Source organism: Ahaetulla prasina, chromosome 8 (assembly GCF_028640845.1).
Source record: "Ahaetulla prasina isolate Xishuangbanna chromosome 8, ASM2864084v1, whole genome shotgun sequence".
Lineage (NCBI taxonomy): Eukaryota > Metazoa > Chordata > Lepidosauria > Squamata > Colubridae > Ahaetulla > Ahaetulla prasina.
The window spans coordinates 35,331,210-35,355,628 of NC_080546.1; the positions used below are offsets into that span (position 1 = coordinate 35,331,210).

General features: G+C 41.8%; 1 long non-coding RNA gene across 1 annotated transcript; it reads right to left on the minus strand.

The window, feature by feature from the left end:
* Nucleotides 1-8,846: 8,846 nt before the first annotated feature.
* On the minus strand, nucleotides 8,847-13,220 carry LOC131203489 (uncharacterized). The gene is made up of 4 exons (XR_009156408.1): nucleotides 12,742-13,220; nucleotides 11,089-11,173; nucleotides 10,898-10,989; nucleotides 8,847-9,692 (listed from the first exon to the last, which is right to left on the minus strand). It is a non-coding gene; the product is annotated as an uncharacterized LOC131203489 (long non-coding RNA).
* Nucleotides 13,221-24,419: the final 11,199 nt, after the last annotated feature.

Genomic DNA, 24,419 nt, shown 5'->3' on the forward strand with positions numbered 1-24,419 from the left:
GTTAGTCTCACATTTTAAAAGAGTTTGATGATCAGGGCAAAAGCAGAAGAGGGGAAATTACTTTAGCCTTGCAAGGTGATGCTATTTCATATAGTAACTTTTTTCTTACATGGAGATATTCTGTATGCCACTGCATGTACACATGTAATATGAAGGGCTTTTCTCTGTGTACACATTTGGGTAGCCAAGTTTTCATACCTGCTGCTCCGTGGAATTATTTATGTTCTGACCCTTCCCAGCAAAGAAAACACTCCTATTACCCTTGAAATAATACAGTCAATGTGATTATCTCTATGAAGGAAAAAAGATAATGCTTAAAGCAGTCCTGAATACATAACAGTGGTGTATGAGAAGGCAGCTAGATTTATGCGTTGCATACATGCCCCCAATTTGATTGTTTGGTTACATTCATGACTTGGTCCTTTTTAAAAACACTTTTGGATGCAAATACCCAAGAGCAAGGTACATATGATAAGGCATTTGCTTTAGACTGGACGTAACACATTACATTTAAATTGCTGCTTTCCTTGGTCAGATAACTGGAGGCAGAAACCTGATCATTTTGCCAATTCGCTTCTTCTAGTCAACAAAGAAAAATATCTGATTTAAAAATATGTGCACTATTCAAATTTGACCAAGGCAACTACAGAAAAATATAGCAAACAGCCCTCAGGCCACAAAATCACATCTATACATTCTCAGTTGGTCTGAATGCAGTGGTTAGCTTAGACTGTGAGGGTAAGGATGCACATTTAGAATTGATTAAATCCAGAAGAAGGAATTTTAAAAAGGAAAGATTTCTTAAATTCTGGGCATTAAGGCTCAGACTAAATAAAGGCAGGTTTTGCACAGTGGTTGAGTCTTGCACTAGTATGTTTCTCACTAGCAAAAAAAAGAGTAAAAGTAAGAAACATATCAAAGATAATGTTTCTTTTTTTTACAGAAAAATATCATGTACATTTGAAAAGTAAGTGCAAGTTCTTTCAAATGGAAGGAGAAAAAGGTGCTGTTTAATTATAGAATTCTCTTTTATATGTCCAACTATTCAGCTATACTGGCAACTTTGTGTTCTATCCCCTTCATGTTATTTGTATTCCTTTATAACATTTGCTAATGCTTACTCAAGTATACTCTTCTAGGAAGGTAACTATATTTTCTTAAGGCTCTTATTTTTAGTCATTAAAATGACATAAATATTGCACTTTATTGCAGTAGAAGCAAATGTTGCATTCCTAGTGGTTGATCTAAAATATTAACATTTCCTAATTTTTTTTTTAAAAAATGCCCATGCACATTTACTATAAATCACTATCATAAATGTTTTCCCCACTGAAGAAATATGAGGGAGGGGGGTGTTCAAAGATCTTAAATCAAAGAACATGGAAGGAGAAAGCGTAAATACTAGCCATTTATAACACTAAAGTAACATAAGAATAATCAAAATAATGAAAGTTCATGAAAAAGTTTAAATCTCCTAAGAAAAGTTTTGGGACCCTGTTTATTGCACTAAGTTCTGATAAAAAATACTTTCAGAAATTTTGGGAACTATTATCAAAAGGATGATTGAAATAAGATTGATATAATGCGATGAACTGTGACATTGCAATGCCACCTTAGTGGCAATAGTCAGCATCACTTCTTGGAGCCTAACCCAGCCATCCATCATGCTGGCAGAGGCTGCTTCGTTGTGGAAGCCCAATGCACCCTGAAGACATAAAATAGAGGAAGGCTGAGTTTCTGATCCTGTTCCCATGACATGATTAACCTCATCCATGTGCCAAGTTATAGTCACCACCATGTTGCTTGTGTGCAAGCAACAATCAAGGATGGATTGGTCCATGGGATGGGAGCCAATGTTTTAAATTGGGTCCCTGTTGAGGCAGCCAGAAGACTATTATTTTTCTGCTTTTCCTTTTTTTCACCTTACATCAGAGTGAAAAAATAAATTCAGAAAAGGATGTTTTTATCAATTTCCTACCTGTGCTTTTTTTTCCCTGCTGTGCAGTCACGAGGGTGGAAACCAAAATCAGCCATATAGATGGAATGTCTAGGGGAAAAAACCCTTCACAAGCCTCTCTAGCATTTCATCCTACCCTAGGCAAGATCAGTGTTAACTTAAGCTATGGCCAGCGGCAACATGGCTAACCAGAGGGAATTAATTTATTCTTTGCAAACTTGTTTATGGCTAGTTCTAAGTCCCTTGTGTCTGGTTGCTATCTCAGTTAACCCATAAGTTACCCCTGTTGGCCAGATAAGTGTCATGGGGAAAGGGCCATTAATAACCCCCTCCTTTACTTGTTTCCAGTGATGCACATCTTGGGGAATAGGGCTCCTGCGCACTCTTAACAACCTCATGACTCCTGAAGCCTAGCAACAGAAGACTGGTAAAGAATGGGATGTGATCTGGAATATGAAAGCTACATAGTACTCTGTCTTATGGGAGTAGATTAGTGGCAGATCCAGCTGTCCAACAGTAATGGTGTTCTAATAGTACAGGTGGGATTTTGCAATAAACATGATCTGGCCAATTTCTCTTACCCAGAATGTGGCTGCAACAGCATTGCCAAATAGTGAATAAGAGTTTGAGCTCAATTATCTAATCCGGCCTCCCCCAACCCAGTACCTTCCATGCATGTTGGATTACAGCTTTCTTCCGTCCCAGACAGCATACTTTGGCCGTGATTAAAGTTACGCATCAGTTCATGTGGATGGTACCAGACTGAAGCAACCTAAACTCTGGAGGTTTGGGAAACTTGTTTTGGGAGTAATCTTGAAGCAATTATTCAGCTACAGTTGCCATTAAAGTATAAGCTTCATAAATCTCTTCGACTGATGATTTTGGAAGAAATGAAGTTAATGCCATGCTCGTTAGGGAGCATAATAATTTAGAATTATAAAACAATTATAAAATTATAATTGTTAATAATAATTAACAATTTGTGGGGGGAGGGGAAATTGGAGATTTTTTTCCTACAAGTGGCTACTGCCGTTTAACTACATATATTCAAGGTGTTTTAAGATAATTTCCAAACAACCAGCGACCCTATAAAAAAGAAAAAATATAAGTATTGTGTCAGCAAGTAAGCTACGCATGCATAGGAATGTTATAAACATTTTTTTCTGTAAACCAAATAGTGCAATATACATAGGGGATTTCAAGGAATGAGAGTATTATGATGCTATGAGCAATTTAATGCCTTGGGTTTAACCAGTTTCCTTTTGTATTTGTTTGTCATGGTAATGCTTAATGTAATTGGGCAGCTTTATTTAGCACTTTGACCACTGAATTATTTCTGGAAAGTTAATTATGCATTGTTTCTGTTTAAGAGGAAAAAAAGAATTTGAGGTGTTTTTATTTTTTTAAGAAAAAATATACAGTATTTATCAAAGCCCTTGCATACCCAAGAATTGGTTTGCGGTTTGACGCTAAAACTAGGAATGCTCACTAATATACCTTTTGCTTGTTAAAAAAAACTTAAATGTTTGTACCAACAGTTCACTTTGTACCTGTTTTTCCCCACTATGCACTCCTTAAAATAGGCTGGCTTCTTGTTTTCGATTGGTTAGATTCTCAGCACCTTTCTTGCTTTCCCTTTTTCTTTTAACTTGCTGTATCATATTCAAATATCACACTGTCAAGGTTTGTGTACATTAATGGAAATTTGTAATGTATAAAGCTTTTTTTGCATTATAAGGCTGTACAGGGTCATTTTGACAGTAATTAGTATATTTCTCTGCATCTTACGTTGCATTGCCAATTTCTAGTGTATCCAGTTTGGAAGTATATATACTCAAATTAAAGCAAAGTTGTCTATACTCTGCCACCAGCTTTGTCTTTCTTTCAGCATTGTTTTATTATTTACATTATTGAGACTTGTTCTACATTCCATAATAAAGTTGTACTTATACTTCCAACTCCTTAGTTCAGATCAAAGTAGGAGGCTGTTGTTGTCTTGCTCTGTTATTTATTTTTTTAATTTTATGCACAATTTAATCATAAAGTCCTGTTGTTTGAATGTCACTGGGCAGCAGAGGAGGTCTGAGGGAGGTCAGAATGGAGCTATAGATTATGTTATAACTAAATGACTAATGTTGCCTGCTGGTACCTCTTTCGGCACCTGTCCACCGAGCTCTATTCTCCACCTAAATATATAATAAAGGGTTTCTTTAGTATTTTTTAAATTAAAAGGTATAATATAATGTATGGGAAGATAGCATGCTGCAAAAGAAAAGTGCCGAATTCCAAACAACCTTTATTTCTAAAAAATGTCCTGGCCCTATATAGACCCTGATGCATTCTTAGAAAATAAAAATAATATTTATATTATTATATTATAATATTATAATATTTTACTAGAAAAAAGACTCACCTGCCTAAAAGAACTCTGAATTTAGGATCACCTGACTTTTCACATTATGCATATTATTTTTTGTTTATATCATTTTATTTAGGATGCAATCCTGCAAAAATATTCCTTAAAATATGACTGGAAGACTTATTTCTGCAAACCTATGACTATATAATACAGATACTGTAGAATCTCCTTTTTTTCTTGGGTTTCCATGAAAAAGGGGCTGTAGTGAATGAGGAGAAATTCTTCTCCAAGAATTTAGGTCCTGCAACGATAAATTGAACATTAGCTTTATCTTGCTATAAAGGGAACAAGCAGTTGGAAAAATCAATTACAACAATCCATTCAGGAGGTGGCTTTCCCCCTCCTAGGACAGTTTCCCAAAAAGAAGATGCCTTTTATTTATTCTTTCAGGTTTTTATCTTTTCTGAAACTGCTGAGAGTTGTAGTTCAACATAATCTGAAGACCAGAAGTTCCTCTCTCCTGATCTGAATCATACAAGATTATATTTTTCTGGGATATTTTTGCTAAGAGATTCCATTGATAAAATAAAAGCAGCAAGAATAAATGAGCGTTCTTGTGTAGTGCCTTGCTAAATATTTTTTTTTTAATCAGGTCTATTAACCCTAATTGTAGCTGTCAAGATTTGGTACATAAGAAAAGATGGTTTTAATGATTCATATCCTTTTTTCTGTTAATTTAGATTTAAAAACAACCCTGATGAAATCTCTTGAAGGCTTTATGTATATCTAACACTGTAAGGGCAAGAGATCTGTATTAACCCTGCAGTAATAGATAACACTAAGAATGAGTCTGATGTAATCTGAGAATTATACTTTATTGGATATTAACTCTAGCAGTTCAAACAGCTGAGGTAATTTTAAAGTCTAATTTGCCTACATGATTTCCATGAACTATGGAGGCATTGCTGGCTTATAAACTCTTGAGATTCTGGAAACCTGACAGGTTGGTGGCGAATTTTGTCTAGCTTGTTGATGGATACTTGACTTTAGAATGTTACTACACCATTCTTATTTCACACAGATATGGGGTGAGGGAGGATGTCACTAAAACTGCAGTGCCTGCTCTAGGGACTGTTGAGTCTTGCATCTATTTGTGGTGCTTCCTTCCTAGAATATTACGGTTTCTAAAAGTGTATTGATACTGTCAATGGAATCAATTTCTACTTTGTCTAAATATGCATCCCTAGGGTTCTTCAGCATGGTAGCATGAAAATGCTATGCAGTGCAGGAGCCAACAGAAAACTCTTGCTAGCTTATTGAAAGGGCTGGCCACACACTTCCCAAACCAATTATGCCTTAGCTAGGAAGCAGAATAGGAGTGGAATGGGAAGTGCCTTCTTTGGCACCAGTAGCTGGCAACAAAAGACATGGAGTGTCCATGGAGACTAGAGTAGTTTGGCACCAAAGGAGCTGTTCCCCCTCATTTCTCTCCTGCCTTCTGCCCTCTTCCCTGCTTCTCATGCCAACCGTGGCTAGAAAGGGAGTGGGAAAAAGTGACCTGCTTCCCCCCTTTTCTCTCCACCTCTTTTCTTTACACAGGAAGAGAAAAAAGTAAAGTGGGTTTTAATGGTTTTTAATAGTGTGTATTGCTTGTATAATCTTTCTTGATGGCAATAGCTGACCTCATCTCCATGTAAAACTAAAGCATAGGTTGGTGTTAAACACTTTTAAGGGAAAACAAAGCAGTGAGAGAGGTTTTGCATGCTGATAGAGCTCTGAATTGCACACGATAATAGGAAGTAGACAGTTGAACAACTACCCTTGCATTAATTTCCTTTTGGGTCTTAAAACTGCATTGGTACCAATAAATCTTAAATATTTGTCCCCTTTTATTCCTTTTCTTCTAACTTATCTCTGACATCATTATCATGCAGATTTTTTTCTCATTCATACAATCCATCTAACTTTGTGAATACAGTTTGGAACCTGATTTGCATTTGAGCAACACAGGGATTATAAAGTAAGATATTTATTTATTTATTTATTTATTTATTTATTTATTTATTTATTTATTTATTTTGTCACAACATCATACAAAAAGATTATATAGTATATACACATATAAACATATATAGGAAGAAGAAAAGAAAAACAATAGGACAGGAACGGTAGGCACGTTTGTGCGCTTATGCACGCCCCTTATGGTCCTCTTAGGAATGGGGTGAGGTCAATAGTAGAAAGTTTTTGGTTAAAGCTATTAGGATTATGGGAAGAGACCACAGAGTCAGGTAAAGTATTCCAAGCACTGATGATTCTGTTGCAGAAGTCATATTTTCTGCAATCTAGATTAAAGCGGTTCACATTAAGTTTAAATCTATTGGTTGCCCTTGTATTATTGCAATTAAAGCTGAAGTAGTCTTTGACAGGAAGGACATTACAATAGATGATTCTGTGAGTTAAACTTAGGTCTTGTCGAAGGCGACGGAGTTTCAAGTTTTCTAAGCCTAGGATTTCAAGTCTGGTGGGATAAGGTATTTTGTTGTTTTCAGAGGAATGGAGAACTCTTCTTGTAAAATATTTCTGGACACGTTCAATTGTATTGATGTCAGAGATGTGGTGAGGGTTCCAAACAGGTGAGCTGTATTCTAGAATTGGTCTAGCAAATGTTTTATATGCTCTGGTTAGTAGTGTGGTGTTTTTGGAAAAGAAGCTACGCAAAATTAGGTTTACAACTCTTAGAGCTTTATATATTTATATATTTATACTTGCAACAACCCATGCAATATATGAAGTTCCCTTCTGAATGTTTATCTTGTCTCATGAAATTAGGAGTTGTATACACTTCAACCTCACTTATGGCTAAGTGGATTTTTGCTTGCTTTTATGAGATGCATCTCTCACAAGTTCTCTTTTTTATTTAAGAACCCTAGAGCTTTCCTAAATTCTGTATAGTAAGATTGCAGATAATTCTGTTACCTTTCTTAGCATATTTACAGAGCATTTTCTAAAAAACATATCTTTTTATTAGCTTTCAAGGTAGAATAGCCTACCAGTTTTTAAATCCAGATTTTAGAAAAAATAAAATTTGCACTTCTCAAGTTGACTTTTAACCCAGTGATTCATCCTCCAAAGGAATTTATCATGGAGTTTTTACAGGAATTCTTGGGCTGTCTGGAAAAGGCACTAACAATGTGCCACTGCATGTTACTATACATTGGAAATTGAGATCCTATGGTCCTGCAAAGGTAGCCTGAACTGCACCCCCAACAGTTGAACCAGCACGCAAAGAGTAAAGGAATGTGAAGAATTGCAGTTCAGCAACACCTAGATCATCACAATTTGATTTGCTTGCTATGAAAGTGATTCAGAAAGTGAGTTTTGGACACAGTATTTCTCTGCTGTTCGTTACAATCGGTCTTTGCTTATTAGGTCACAGAAGATGGGTCAGGTCACATGACCCCTGGAGACGGCAATCATCATAAATATGAGCCAATTTGCAAGCATACAAATACAAATCACATGACCATGGGGATGCTGCAATGATCATAAGTGTGAAAAACGGTCATGTCACTTTTTTCTGTGCTATTGTAACTTTGAACAGTCACTAAATGAACTGTTGTAAGTGAAGGACTACCTATATTTGAAGCCCTACTTAATACTCTCTAGATCCCAGTTTCTCCTCTATTGATTTCCTTCCTCACACCCCACTTACTCTATTCTTTGTTTCTTCAATCAATTCTTCCTCCTACATCCCATATATGTACATATTTTGCATTTTACATCAATCAGTCTCAAGCAGCCACACTGAACATGATTATTCACTTTTTTTTAATGCCAGAAAGGGCATTTAACTGCAAAAAGGAATTTCTTTAACTGAAGTATTCATAGAGAAAATCATGGTTGAGGCCAAGTGACAAATGTGAGGACAGATCTTTACTCTTCATTATTTAAACAAAGACACACAACAAAAATATTTAACCCTTATTTTGCTTAATCTGCACTAGATTGCTGAATGTTATGTTTGTAATAGAAATCAGATAAATTCATTCTTTTAATTTCTTTGTTTAATCAGGTAACAAGACAGTAGCAGCAAGTAACTATCCTTTATTTCATATTACTTAAAAAGACATTTTGAAATGTTTTATTTCTGTAACCAGGCTATATGTGGTACAAGAGGGTTTGTGGAGATAGACTGGGCCTTCTTACCGCCACCTATGCATCTTCATCCAGGTTTGAGTGCTCACCATGTATTTCTATTCTCCTTGAATAATGAAGGAGAGTTTGGCCATCCTGTATACCTGTGGAAAGTAAAGCTTCTGGAACCACCTACACATTTGGAGGCCAGGGGTGAAATGCTACCAGTTTGGACCGCTTCTCTGAAACCAGTAGTAAAAAATGCTACCGGTTCGGGCAAACTGGTATTTCCAACAATTAGCTGGGCGACGATCAGCTGGGACACGCAATTTATATTAGCTAGAATTGTCGACTTTCCTACTTTTTAGCCAGTCTAAATCACGTGGCCCTGTGGATTCTCCCCCTGCTGTTTTACTTACTTTTGCAGACTCGGAAGGCTTCAAAATGTTCCTCTTTTAGTGCTGCGTGGGCGCGCCTCAGCCACGCATGCGGGCAAAGCACATGCTTGGTAGCAGACTCACAGAACCAGTAGCAGACTTCAGAGGATTTCACCACTGATACAGGCAATGACCTCTGACTCTCCTTTTGATACAATTGTACTGACTCCTTTTATTCAATTAGTGACCAAGGGACCTAAAGGCCTTATCTATTTCTGTACTGTCTGGATGCATGGAAACTACAAGTCCCAAATCGCCAACAAGCATGAAGGCGTATGTGGAAAAATCTACAAAAGGAAATTTGATGTGCTATTTCGGTTTTTCCAATCCTTTCTGTAGAAAGGAGGGGAGAGGATTCTTCCCCTCCAAAGTGGGAAAAGTTGAATGTCTCTGCCACCATGTATGGAGCAAGCGGACATTACTCCACAATAATGGAGAGTTGCAATCACATGGTTAAAAAAAGAAAACTTTTCCTATTCCTTCACACATGAATAGGGTCTGTAAATTAAATTTGGACTAAAGAGTGATATGTGCAGTGTGTGTGTGTGCGCGTGTGAAAGAAGAGCTACTTTGTCTATTTTTATAATATCTGTCATTTTTCCTCACATAAACAAATTCCATTTGGGGATATCGTAGAAAGCACATTTCACAGAGAACCATTTATACCATCTCTACTCCACCCTTCTTTGAATCTTCTTTCTCCAAAAATCAGTAACTAATTCTAAGAAAGTAAACAAGCATTCACTCTGGTCTTGGCATTGCAATAGTCAAGATTGAGATTTATTCACTTCTCCATTTCCAACAGCTGCAAGAAAAGAGAAAGAAAGTATTGTTCAGTTTTCAACTTGAATTGTAACTATCCCGTGGAATTCAAAACAAGACAATATGTACGGGATGCCTGGACTTTTTATTATACTGATTCAAATCAGTTTTGAAATTTGCTCAGATCTAGTGGGGGGGAGGGATTTTTTGATACCTTTGTCATACTTGGATAACCTATTATGCAATTGAAATTAGAATTAGAATAACAGAGATGGAAGGGACCTTGGGGGTCTTCTAGTCCAACCCCCTGCTTAGGCAGGAAACCCTACACCATTTCAGACAAATGGTTATCTAATCTCTTCTTAAAAACTTCCAGTGTTGGAGCATTCACAACTTCTGGAGGCAAGTTCCACTGATTAATTGTTCTAACTGTCAGGAAATTTCTCCTTAGTTCTAGTTTGCTTCTCTCCTGGATTAGTTTCCACCCATTGCTTCTTGGTGCTTTGGAGAATAGCTTGACTCCCTCTTCTTTATCGCAGCCCCTGGGATATTGGAACACTGCTATCATGTCTCCCCAGTCCTTCATTTCATTAAACAAGACATACCCAGTTCCAGCAACTGTTCTTCATATGTTTTAGCCTACAGTCCCCTAATCATCTTTGTTGCTCTTCTTAAGACACAGGAATCATGTCAGTCTTTATATTCTCTATCAGCCCTACACAGAATGCAGGAGCATCTCTGGCTCCTTCCTCCAGACCAGGGTGAGTTTTACTTATCTTTACTACTGGTTCGTAGCGGGATCACGCACGCGCGCACCTGCTTCACTCACACACACTTGCTTCTACACATGCGCAGAAGCTTCCTGATGGCATTGGGGTCGGTGGGCGGAGCCTACCTCCAGTTTTACTAATGGTTCGCAAGAACCGGTCTAAACCATGGGCAACCCACCACTGCTCCAAATCCATTGTAGCTATGCTTCATAAAACTTCAGGCAAAAGTAGTTTTAGCCACTTGTAAATTAAATGATGTCTAGGATCACTACAAACCAGTCAAGTAATAAGAGTAGTATATTTGACAGGTGGCAACTTAAAGATGTGTGGACTTCAACTTCCAGAACTCCCCAACCAGCAATTCACACATCTTAAGTCTACACACGTTTAAACTTGCCAACTTTGAAAATCCCCGATATAGAGCACACACAAAAAAAGATCATCTTAAAAATCTTTGACTGCAGGGGTCTGCATTTACCAGAAACTGAGTTTTTCCTGTGACATGCCATCCGCTCAGCATATCCTGGCTGCACGATGATGAAGCAAAGTTTTTGTCCTCAGTTTGGCTCCCTGTCATGAATGAAAAAGAATTCTTTAAAGGAATTTATCCTGGAAAATACAGTAGAAGAAAGAAACCTCAGACAAGGTGCATTGGAGTGCACTACTCACCCTTTAAACTGGCATAGTTTATCCTCTTCTGAATTGCCTCAAGTGGTGCTAATGGAGATGCAGCGGCAACTGCATTGTATTTAATCTAGGAGGGTTTTTTTTCCAAAAGAAAAGAAACAGATGGTAGTGAGCATCTAAAACACATTTTTTTAAGTAAAATATCTGCCACTGCATGTAGTATTTAAGAGATATATTTTTTGTCCTAGATTGTAAAATAAAGAATCAGGCCATTAGTGCATCATCTGGATAACCTACATTTATTAAAATATCTGCATAAGAAGTCGCTGATAGTTCAGTTTACTTAGTGATGTAGAACATCCACTCTGTACATGCTCGGGGTTATTCTTTATTTTCCTGTTAACAGAACGGGTTCTATAGAAGCCCTGCACCCCTCACTTTCTCAAAAGAATCGCAACTGAAAAAGCAGAACACTGAATGCAAACACTCCCCATTGTTTCCATGTTCAGCTTCCTCCTCACCAAGAGAAAACAGTAATTATTACCCTGGCTGAAACACCCTCTCTCTTGTCAGAATTTAATTTGAAACGCAGCTCACTGGGAACATGGTCCCCATCCTGTTATGCCAGGAATTACATACTGTGCCTTTTTCATTATCCTGTTGTGTTATGCAGTACAAAAGAGCAGATCTCAGCCCCACAGAAAACACAGTCTAAGAATTTCTAAAGGGGGATAATAATACATTGACCTACCTTTCTAAAGGACCCTTACCCAAAATTGATGATTAGTCTCTCCAGAAAATTTTTCAAAATGTAGGGTTACCAGATCTGGGTTGCAGAAATCCAAATGATCATTAAACCATAGCAAAGACAATTTTCTGAATTTCTTTGCTGCCATCTACTGGCTATCCTCATTACTGCAGCTCGGGCCTAATGGGCCAACAGTTTGGCTTTCAAATATATAAAATTAAAATCCCATAGGACAATAAAGACAACAGCCCCTTGATTTTACAGAAATATATTGTGCTCTAATCACTATTTTGTTTCTATGCAGAAAAAAATAGGTCTGATTTACATAACCTAGTAGTAATATATACTACGATTGCTGTAAACATGGCTTAATATGTTGAGTGAATCAAGGCAATGGTAGTTTATTCAACAACCTATAGCTAACCACACAATAGTGTTGACTACAATGTATGAACTCAACCTTAGTATTGCAGTAAGGAGAAAAGTAGTATATTTCTTTAAAGTGGTATGTAAGCAAGGAATATATATTATTACTAGAAATGAAAAATATTTCCATCACCAAATTTTATCTATAAAATGGAAGGGACAGCTTGCATTTACTAAGAGTATAGGAGCACAGGAGTATCTCTGGCTTCACTTCCTCTGAAGGGGACATTTTAACTTGAGTAAGTCAGTCCCTTCCCACCCCGCCTCCCATTTAAGGGTTACAGAAGTGGATGGGCTGAAGTGAACAAGATTTACTTTGCAAATTGGCTAAAGGAAGCAGGAAGAGCGGTACGTATTGTTATCAATGCTACCATTGATAGCTTCCCACATACCATTCATTTATCACTATCTGAATAGTGAATCAGGGATTTCTAATTAAAACTGAGATATTATGAAACTAATCATTTGTTCTTTGTTTTTATCCTTTCTTCTATCTATGCATATTTCACTAGCCCATCTACCTTAGACACAGTGTCGTGTCCCACTCCTCCTCTGACGGCCGGGTCGGGGAAGTCCGTATCAAGTGTGCCTCTGCAGCTCTGCCAAAGTCCTATCAGAGTCCTCAGGGCAGGCAGGAATCCAAGATGTGACTTCAGCAATCCAGATTAGACTTTGCCTGACTCAGAGAATGCCAGAAAGCAGATCCTTTATATAGGCCATGGGGTGTGGCTCCATGACTCAGCACTTATCCAGGCCTGCCCCTCCCTTCCATTTGGTGACGTCGCCTCTCCATTCTCCGGAAGCGTGGATCTATCCATTGCATCGTTTCATCTCCAGCTGTTGGTAATCCCAGCTCGTGGCTGGCTTCAGGCGCACATGCTATCGGAGGGAGGTTTGTTTGTTCGGTTTGTCCGGGCATGGTGCCAGGGCTGGGGGCTGGAGGCATGCCAGGACATTCTTCAGCACTATCAGTGTCTGGCAGGAGATAAGAGGGGCCCGGCTGCGGCGGGGGGAGCGAGCGAGGCACAACACACAGAGGTCTTCTGTCACAAGATTGGTTATTTGTAATCAGACATGAAAAGGAGAAGAAGAATGGCTGAATTTGTCTCGTACACTATACATTCTGTCATTACATTCTTAATTTAGTAGGAGATTAAAATACTCATCCACAAATCTAAGATCTATAGAGATACCATATACAAACATATTCTTCCCAGTTCTCATAGCTCAAAGAAGCAACCATCTATAGCAAGGTTTACAAAATGAACTTAAGATATCTGTAGCCATCATATTTTTGTAAGTGTCTCCCATGGAACTCCTTCTCATGCCCAGCTTTGCTAAAATAAAATAATATTCATTAAACATCCTGGGGAGAAAGAATCATACAAAAAAACACCTCATCATTTTTGTAAAGTCACTTTTCCAGTCCAAATTATTTTTTCTATCTACTGTCTACTTGTAATTTCCTACATATATATACATATAAAAAGAAATGGTCATTGAATCCAATACATGTTCCAATATCTAATGCTTAACTTGTTTTCTACTTACTTTCTCTGGACAGACTTGAAACTTTTTCATGACACTTGAATCCTCTACAAAATTAGGATGAATTCCTGGGGGCATAAAAGAGAAAATGAAGACCTCTTTTTCCCTTCATTTTATGAATTATGGTAGTCTCAAATCCAAATCTTTAAAAAAATACCATGAGAGATTCATTAACAATTGCAAATGAAAAAAAATCACTCAGTTGATATAATCCAATGAAAATTATTTCATTTATCATTGTCTTAATTCTTTGCCACCTGATTTTTCTATTTGCTGTTGTTGTAGGTCCTTTTTCCATTAAGAAGATATGTAGTATGTCTCAATAGCATGGGGGGAAATTCTGAATTCAACCACAAGAGGATTTCCCTCACATCTGCTATGGGTTACTTAACTCCCAATTGCAAAACATTGGCTGCAAATAAGTCCTGGCGCATTGCAAGCATCAAAATATTTTAGACAGTCTGCCTTTTCTCCTTTTATCTGAACCTCTACTTTCAATAGAGTATACATTTCCCTGTGCTTTCATTCTTCATTAGACATACTATCTGTTGCACTCCCTCCTTCTTTACTCACATTATATGTTCACCCAATCAATGTAGATATACATTTGGGGAGGACAAAACAAAGAAAAAGTGGGTTTGGCTTGCAGTAAATTGGATATTACTTGAAAATTAAGAGGGTTGTGAAGTGCTAAGATTTTGTATGACATTTCTTGCATCCAATGCAGGGTGGGATACAAATTTTTTTTACCACCGGTTCTGTGGGCGTGGCTTGGAGGGTGTGTCAGAGAAAGGATACTGTAAAATCCCCATTCCCACCCCACTCCAGGGGAAGGATACTGGAAAATACCTATTTCCTCCCGATCAGCTGGTACTCAGGAGGCAGAGAATAGATGGGGGCAGGGCCAGTCAGATTTACCGGTTTTCCAAACTACTCAAAATTTCCGCTACCGGTTCTCCAGAACTGGTGAACTTGCTGAATACCATCTCTGACCCAATGTATTTTAGCTCTTAAGAGGAATATAGCATGTATAAAATTCTATAAATCCTCTCCAGGAAAGCTATAGGAAGAATTTATAACAAGGATAGGCACTATTTTATCAGTAGTAGAAACTTGTGAACATTTAAGACTTCCCAGAGTCCCTTACCATTAAAGCTATTTTTTACTTTTTTTGGGGGGGCGGGTGCACATTTTCAACCAAAATCTGAATGCACCTGCTTTTTTTCTAAATATCCCTTTGCTGCAGAATCAATGCTTGTCTCACATTATTTTTATTTTAAGTCAGATCAGGAAATCATGTAAAATAGGGGTCCCCAATCCCCAGTCCACAGACTGGTACTGGTCCACAGACTGTTGGGAACTGGTCCACACAAGTGGTAGGATAGTGCGCAAAGCTTTATTTATTTATTTATTTATTTATTTGTCACAACAGTATATATAAGCATAAGCATGAAAATAACTATATAATATATAAGCATATATATGAGCATAAGTATGTAATAACTATATTAATTGGATATAATGAAAGGAAACAATAGGACAGGAACGGTAGGCATGTTTGTGCTCGTATGCACGCCCCTTATAGACCTCTTAGGAATGGGGTGAGGTCAATAGTAGAGAGTGTTTGGTTAAAGCTTTGGGGATTTTGAGAAGAAACCACAGAGTCAGGTAGTATGTTCCAAGCACTAATAACTCTGCTACAGAAGTCATATTTTCTGCAATCAAGATTGAAATGGTTAACATTGAGTTTAAATCTATTGTTTGCTCTTATATTATTATGATTGAAGCTGAAGTAGTCTTCAACAGGAAGGACACTGCAATAGATGATTCTATGAGTTAAACACAGGTCTTGTCGAAGGCGGCGGAGTTCTAAGTTTTCTAAATTCAAGATTTCAAGTCTGGTGGCATGATATTTTGTTGTATTCAGAGGAGTGGAGAACTCTTCTTGTAAAATATTTCTGGACACGTTCAATTGTATTGATGTCTGAAATGTGGTATGGGTTCCAGACAGGCGAGCTATATTCAAGAATTGGTCTAGCAAATGTTTTATAAGCTCTGGTTAGCAATGTAGTGTTTCTGGAGAAGAAGCTACGTAAGATTAGGTTTACAACTCTTAAAGCCTTTTTTGCAATGTAGTTGCAGTGGGCTTTGGCACTTAGATCATTGGATATGAAAACTCCAAGGTCTTTAACAGGGTGGGGGTCATCTGTAAGGTAATGTCCATCGAGTTTGTATTTAGTGTTTAGTTTCTTTTTTCCAATGTGTAAGACAGAGCATTTGCTGGTTGAGATTTGGAGTTGCCAAGTTTTTGACCATTCTGACACAAAGTCAAAGTCTTTTTGAAGGGAAGCTGTATTGTTGGTAGTGTTAAATATTTTGACATCGTCAGCGAAGAGAACACAATTACTTTTAATATGTCACAGAGATCATTAATGAAATATAAAGAGTGTAGTTCCAAAAACACTGCCTTGGGGAACGCCGCTATTGACAGGAACAGGATTTGATAAGGCACTGCCTATTTTGACTACTTGTTGTCTGACAGGAACACTGTTATCCAATTGTGGAGGGGTCCGGAGATGCCGTAGGATTTTAGTTTGAGGAGAAGTTTGTCGTGTACCACTGAGTCAAAAGCTTTACAGAAGTCTATGTAAATTGCATCTATTGTTTTGCCTTGATCAAGATTTGTAGTCCATATGTTTTTGCAGTGAAGAAGTAGTAAGTTACATGATAATTTTTTTCTGAAACCAAATTGTTTATTAGAGAGTAGATTGTTTGTTTCTAGGTGGAGGGTAATGGATTGGTTGATGATAGATTCCATAACTTTACAGGTGACACAGCATAGAGAGATAGGTCTGTAATTTTCAATTAAGCTGAGGTCTTCTTTTTTGAAGACAGGGATGACCTTGGCTAGTGACCAAAGTTTGGGAGGGGAACTGGTTGTGAAGGCTTTTCCAAAGATTATGCTTAGGGGTTCTGCTATATTAGAGGAAAGCTTTTTTAAGAAGTATGCACATAGTCCATCAGGTCCTATAGATAGGAATGGTTTCAGTTTGTGAAGAGCTTTTTCAACATTTTCTTCAGTGAAATCTATATGTGTCAGGTTGTTGTTGGTGCTGTTGGGGAATGTCGGGTATGAGCCATTACTGTTAACAAAGACTGAGCCGAAGAATGTGTTAAAAAGGTTTGCTTTAACTGTTTCATCATTATTTTCTTTGCCATTAGATTCTTTTAGTGGTGGGATGGATCTCGAGTCATTAAGTTTGTTGTTCACAAAATTATAAAAAGCACGATTGGAATTTGTAGCGCAGAAAGTCTTCTTGCTTGGTGTGGTAATTGGTGCATTCAAATTTTATTTGGTTGCATATATCTCTGTAATGGTTTTTGAAATTAGCTACATGTCCCTTTTTTTTCTCCAAAGGGATTTTTTTTTTTTGGATTGAAGCTTTTTTATTGATATGGGTAATTTGTTTTTTCTGATTTTGGTGGTGGTTTGTGGTACATAGAGTTTAATGACTATTGACTTCGAGTAGGAAAACTCTGTAGTGGTCTTCAGCAGTGATACAGGTTGAGAATAGATTTTGCCAGTCAAGAAATGAGAGGTAGGTGTTTATAAGGTCATACCCTGTGGAACGAACTTCCCCCTGGACTTCGACAACTACCTGACCTCAGGACCTTTCGCCGCAAACTTAAAATCTATCTATTCCGCCTTGCTGGACTGGCTTGAATTTTTAAATATGGGTTTTAAATTTTTAATTTTATAGGGTTGATACTGTATTTTAAATTGGCCATTTGAATAAGTTTTTTAAGGGTTGTTTTTAGCATTGTATGTGTTGTTTTCTGTTTTTATAGTGGCTGTAAACCGCCCTGAGTCCTTCGGGAGAAGGGCGGTCTATAAATTAAATTATTATTATTATTATTATTATTATTATTATTATTATTATTATTATTATTATTATTATTATTATTATTATTATTATTATTATTGGCTTTTTTGAAATTGTAGTTTGGAATACTATTATTATGATGATTTTTGTAAGGGCATATATTGAGACAAAAGTCTATATGCTGTGGTCACTTTTGGAAAAGGCTTCTTTTATTTGTAGTCCATAAATTGAGTTTTTGTTGTTGCAGAAGATGAGGTCAAGGCAGTTGTTGAGTCTTGTATTGTTAGTTACTAGTTGTTCAAGTCCTAGATTGGTAACAGCGTTGTATAGGGTAGTATGGATGGGTTCAGTTGTACATTCGTTAGTTATCCAGTTAATAAGAGGTATATTGAGGCCACCCAGGAAGATGAGAGGATATGGGTAAGAGGTAGCCCAAGTTAGTAGTGAGATTAACATGTTCTCATGTGCGATGTCTAGGTCAGGGGCTCTGTAGCATAGTAGGAATTGAAGTGTGGTGTTAAGGGACAGTTCGCATACAATAGTTTCTGGGATAGCAAGTTTATGTGCAACTTGAACATTTTTTAGATTCAGTGACTTTTTATGAAAGATAGCTACTCCACCTCCTCTGCGGGTTTCACGATCTGATCTAAAAACATGGTACTCTTTGTTTAAAATAATGGAGTCAGGGATGGATGAGTTGAGCCATGTTTCGCATACAAATATAATATCAAATGTACCATTGTTTAACATGAGGATAAATTCAGGCAATTCATTTACAATGCTTCTTGTGTTTATCAATTTGCATTTAAGATCTGCTACATTTAGTTAAGAGGAAATAAGGGGCGTGCGTACCTATTTGTTGATGATAGTTGGTTGAAGGTTCTGATCCATGAATGTTTGGAGGTTCTGTTCAAAGGGCATTTGAAGGTTGGTTGGTTGAGCTACGAATGGTTGGAGGTTTTGTTCAACGGGCATTTGGAGGTTGGTTGGTTGAGCTACGGTTGGTTGAACAATGGATGGTTGAACAATGGGTGGTTGGGGGTTCTATATGACGGGTGGATGGACCGGTGGATGGAGGTTAGTTGGTTGAGCGACGGTTGGTTGAGATTTTTGTACGACGGATGATTGGAAGTTTGGTGTGATGGTTGGTTGGATGCTTTGATTGGTGGGGGGTTGGATGTTGGCCAGTTGGTTGTAGGTTTTTCTTTTTATGCAGTCAGCACGGTAGTCAATGTAAAGGTTAGTTTCTCCTTCGTCTTGCCTTTGTTTGAGTTCTGTGAGAAGTTCACGAGAGCGAATCCGTTGAAGAAAAGATAGATCAGGTCTTGCTCTAAGTTTGTTGAGGCTGAGGTTGGTTTTGGCAATTTTGTTTATGGCTTAAATGAACTTTTTTTGTTGATCTCATTTATGCAGATGACTCTACAGAATTTTGGTGCTACTGAGCCATCGCTGTTTTTGTATTCAGGTCCAACTCTGGAGACTTCCATTATATCTTCAGGGGAGAGGGTGGGTGAAATGTAATTTTTAATAAAGTTAAGAACTTGAGTAATATCTGATTCATTGGTATTATCTAATCCAAATAATATTGCATTTTGATGTTTCTGTTCTCTTTCAATGGTATCTTTAATTAAAATGGCTATGTTGTTTGTTTAATTGATTGATTAGAATATATTTGTGGTTTAGGTTGTGGATTAGGCAGTGTTTGTTGGATTGGGAAAAGATTTTGTTCTGTGGAGTTTCCATTTTTTTGTACTGTAAAAATTCTATTTTCAAGGTTTGTGATACGTGATTTTAAACATGCTAGAATTTTTTTTCTAAATTTGATTGAGTGGATTCTATGATGGTTTGTTGTGACATTAAAGTTGTTTCTATGATGTGGAGTCTATTAGACATGGAAATTAGGTAGTCTAATTTAGGTGAACAAGACTGACAAAAATGGATAAATGTGGGATCTGATAGGAAGTTATCTGTAGATTTGTTTATTTTCAGGCAGGAGTGGTGGACATAATCGAAGCATAGCCGGCATATCTCGGATTCTTCATTTTCATTTATTATATTGTTGCATATACAACATGTATTTGATTCATTTTGATCATTATTTGTAGTGATAGTTTTTGTTTGAGGGTATTTGGCAGATCTGTTTGAATTTTTGCCTGGCATGGTCAATGATCAGTGTGTATTTTACAGAATAATTTTGTCTGCTACTTTTTAAATTCTTGGATCTTCCCACGTGGTCTTCCAGGGGCCTCCTTTGTTGGTAGGGAGAATTCCTCTCTTCAATCTTTTTTGGAAAAATTTCTCTCCCCAGGGGCCTCCTTAGCTGGTGGGGGAAGTTACTCTCCTCAATTTTTCTTGGGGAATCTTTCTTGAGATAATTTCTCTCCTCAATCTTTCTGGGGAAGTCCTTTTCACTGAATCTTTCTTTCTTTCTTTCCTTGCCCTTCTTTGGTTGAATGGAGGTGGGCGAAGGGGTGGGCGAGAGAATGGAATGGAGTGAGAGAATGGGGCCTATGGTGGGGTGGTACTTCTTTGGTGACTCACCCTTTCTGAAGTCTCAGAGGCTTCAGTGGCCTTGGATGTCTGCTTCAGCGGCAGATTCAGTGGCGGTGACCGGCTCGGCGGTAGTCCATGCAGCTCCGGAGGTGGTGGCCCCTCAGCGGTGGATTCAGCGGTGGTTACCGCCTCGGATGCAGTCTATGCAGCCCCGGCGGCAGTTGGCAGCCTCGGCGGCACTCCACACAGCCCCAGTGGCGGATTGGCAGTCTCGGCGCATTTGATCACCTCAGCGGCGCTCCACACAGCCCTGGCGGCGGATTGTGCAGGAGCTAGATTGCCTGTGCGAAACCATCCTCTCTCCCACTGTTGCTGCTGCTGTCAATATATGAAACCAGAACGGTTGGGGGCCATTGATGTAAATGACTGTCCCTGAGCATATGTAGAGGTGTCCCCATTCTGATCAGGCTGGGGGACCTCATAGATGAGGAAGCAACTCAGGTGTGAATTATCTGAGTCAAGGTTGACTCAGCCTTCCATCCTTCCAAGGTCAGGAAAATGAGGACCCAGATTGTTGGGGGCAATATGCTGACTCTGTAAACGGCTTAGAGAGGGCTGTAAAGCACTGTGAAGCAGTATATAAGTCTAAGTGCTATTGCTATCTGCTCTACTGCATGTAATACATTGCGGGTTCTAGCATTGGTGTTGCTAGATGAAGAAGGAACATTATCTGTTAAGGGCACGCTTGCTTAGGAACCATTATTGGTTACAATTAGGGAACTAATCCTGTGATGCCATTATCTCTCTCTGATATGTTGCATAAGTTACTAAATAAGAGATATGTAACTGCGCAAATCTCAGGAATTGTAAGCCACAGAATTCTGTACCGTAGGAAAAAATGGGTTTCATGTAAGGAATGGAAGAATATTTGTGGGATGATTTCCCCTGTGAATGTTTTCTTTCTAAATAAGATTGGGCAGCTTCAGCATGTTTTCTTAAAAACTGTTTAAATCTAACAAGTAAGAGCAGGGGTGTCCAAACTTTTCTGAGTGAGGGCCAAATACAGAAAAATAAGCAAAGGCCCGGGCCATTGGGGGGGGGGGAATGGGCGTGGCTTATTTTGGGGTGTGGCTTGGTGGTCATGTGACTGGTGGGCGTGGCTAACTGCTCATGTGACTGAGTGGATGTGGCTATGGGCATAGAAACTACTCAGAGGGCTAAAAAAAGTAATTTTTGACCAGTCCTCACACTTATGACCATCCTCACATTTATGCCCATTGCAGCATTTTTAACAACCATATCACTCATTTCACAACTGCTTCTCTTCACCACGGTTACAAGATAGGGTGCAAAATGTAAAGATAGTTGTACGTGTGAGGACCAGTCAAAAGTGTGAGAACCTGTCAGAAATCACTTTTTTCAGCCGTCTGGGTAGTCCCTATGCACAGTTTAGGCTTAAGTATACTATATGTGTGTGAGTTATATATATGTGCATGTGTATCTCTATGTTTGTGTACGTGTGTGTTTGTGTTATGTTGATTTTAATGTAATATTTGGATTGAAGGCGAACTCGGCCTCGGGATGCTCCGGGGACAGAAACGCCGCAAAGAGCGACGGCTCAGCTGCCCCCAAGGGAAGGAGGACCCGGAGAAGAGCCCGACGCCGCCGCAGCCACGCACCTGATCGGCCTCCCAGGAGCTACGGCCGGGGTGCCCGTCAGCTCAGCTCCCACAGCCAGCCCGGCCTCGCATTGGCAGGGCCCCTTTCCAGCAGCTGGTGGGCAGCGGGGCGTGCGGGCGCGGCCGGGGCCTCCAAAAGCAGTAGGGCCGCCCAGGCCTTGAGTCCGCGGCTGGCGTCCTCCGGCCCTTGAAGCAGCAGCGGGGGCGGCGGCCTCCCGTGGCCCTTCGTCTCTAGGCGGAGAGCAGGTGGCAGTCAGTGGCTCCCAGGCGGCGGTCCCCTCCGCCTCTTCCCCCCCCCCCTCCCCCCCCCCCCCCTGTCTCACCAGCCCTGGGCCGCCCCCCACCTGGCCCGGCCTCCGAGCGGGACTTGGCCGGAACCACCAGCGGCTCTCCGTCCGCCTCCCGCCGCCTCTTCCTCCCGGGCAGCCGAGGGGCACCGCCTCGCTTCAGTCCGCACTCCGGGGGACGGGGGACGGGGCGGGGGGGGGGGCGGCGCCTGTGGCCATCCCGCCGCTTCCCCGCCGCCCCAGCGGATCCCGCCACTGAAATTCATCCTCAGAGTCGCCCATTTTGGTGGCGCAGCTACGCCCGGGGTGCCCGTCAACGAGTTCAGCTCCCACAGCCAGCCCGGCCTCGCATTAGCCGGGGCCCCTTTCCAGCAGCTGGTGGGCAGCGGGGGCGTGCGGGGCGCGGCCGGGGCCTCCAAAAGCAGTAGGGCCGCCCGGACCTTGAGTCCACGGCTGGCGTCCTCCGGCCCTTGAAGCAGCAGCGGGGGGGGCGGCCTCCTGTGGCCCTTCGTCTCTAGGCGGAGAGCAGGTGGCAGTCAGTGGCTCCCAGGCGGCGATCCCCTCAGCCTCTTCCCCCCCACTCCCCACCTCCCGCCTGACTCACCGGCCCTGGGCCGCCTCCCACCTGGCCCGGCCTCCGAGCGGGACTTGGCCGGAACCACCAGCGGCTCTCCATCCGCCTCCCGCCGCCTCTTCCTCCCGGGCAGCCGAGGGGCACCGCCTCGCTTCAGTCCGCACTCCGGGGGGACGGGGGACGGGGCGGTGGCGGGAGCAGCGCCTGTGCCTATCCCGCGCGCCGCTTCCCCCCGCCGCCGCCCCAGCGGATCCCGCCACTGAAATTCATCCTCAGAGTCGCCCATTTTGGTGGCGCAGCTACGCCCGGGGTGCCCGTCAACGAGTTCAGCTCCCACAGCCAGCCCGGCCTCGCATTAGCCGGGGCCCCTTTCCAGCAGCTGGTGGGCAGCGGGGGCGTGCGGGGCGCGGCCGGGGCCTCCAAAAGCAGTAGGGCCGCCCGGACCTTGAGTCCACGGCTGGCGTCCTCCGGCCCTTGAAGCAGCAGCCGGGGGGGCGGGCTCCGTGGCCCGCCGTCTCTAGGCGGAGAGCAGGTGGCAGTCAGTGGCTCCCAGGCGGCGATCCCCTCAGCCTCTTCCCCCCCACTCCCCGCCTCCCACCTGACTCACCAGCCCTGGGCCGCCTCCCGCCTGGCCCGGCCTCCGAGCGGAACTTGGCCGGAACCACCAGCGGCTCTCCGTCCGCCTCCCGCTGCCTCTTCCTCCCGGGCAGCCGAGGGGCACCGCCTCGCTTCAGTCCGCACTCCGGGGGCGGGGATGGGCGGCGGGAGCAGCGCCTGTGCCTATCCAGCGCCGCTTCCCCGCCGCCGCCCCAGCGGATCCCGCCACTGAAATTCATCCTCAAGTCGCCCATTTTGGCGGCGCAGCTACGCCAGGGTGCCCGTCAGCGAGCTCAGCTCCCACAGCCAGCCCGGCCTCGCATTAGCCGGGCCCCTTTCCAGCAGCTGGTGGGCAGCGGGGGCGTGCGGGGCGCGGCCGGGGCCTCCAAAAGCAGTAGGGCCGCCCGGACCTTGAGTCCACGGCTGGCGTCCTCCGGCCCTTGAAGCAGCAGCGGGGGCGGCGGCCTCCCGTGGCCCTTCGTCTCTAGGCGGAGAGCAGGTGGCAGTCAGTGGCTCCCAGGCGGCGATCCCCTCAGCCTCTTCCCCCCCACTCCCCGCCTCCCGCCTGACTCACCAGCCCTGGGCCGCCTCCCGCCTGGCCCGGCCTCCGAGCGGAACTTGGCCGGAACCACCAGCGGCTCTCCGTCCGCCTCCCGCTGCCTCTTCCTCCCGGGCAGCCGAGGGGCACCGCCTCGCTTCAGTCCGCACTCCGGGGGGACGGGGGACGGGGCGGCGGCGGGAGCAGCGCCTGTGCCTATCCCGCGCGCCGCTTCCCCCCGCCGCCGCCCCAGCGGATCCCGCCACCGAAATTCATCCTCAGAGTCGCCCATTTTGGCGGCGCAGCTACGCAGGCGCCACCTTTCCGTTGCTGCGCGAGCTCCCCCTGCTGCTCGGCGGCTGAACTGCCCCAACCCTCTTTGCAACAGCGCAGAATGGTGAAGGCGGCGGGCCATATTCAATTATATTTTCAGAATTTGCTGCGGGCCAATAAAAACTGACCCGCGGGCCGCAGTTGGCCCGCGGGCCGTAGTTTGGACACCCCTGAGTAAGAGTCTTGGTCTTTCAGACTGAATTAATGAAAGTTTCTCTTATATTCTCTTATATACTCCTAAGACTTTCTTCTTTTGCCAAATAATG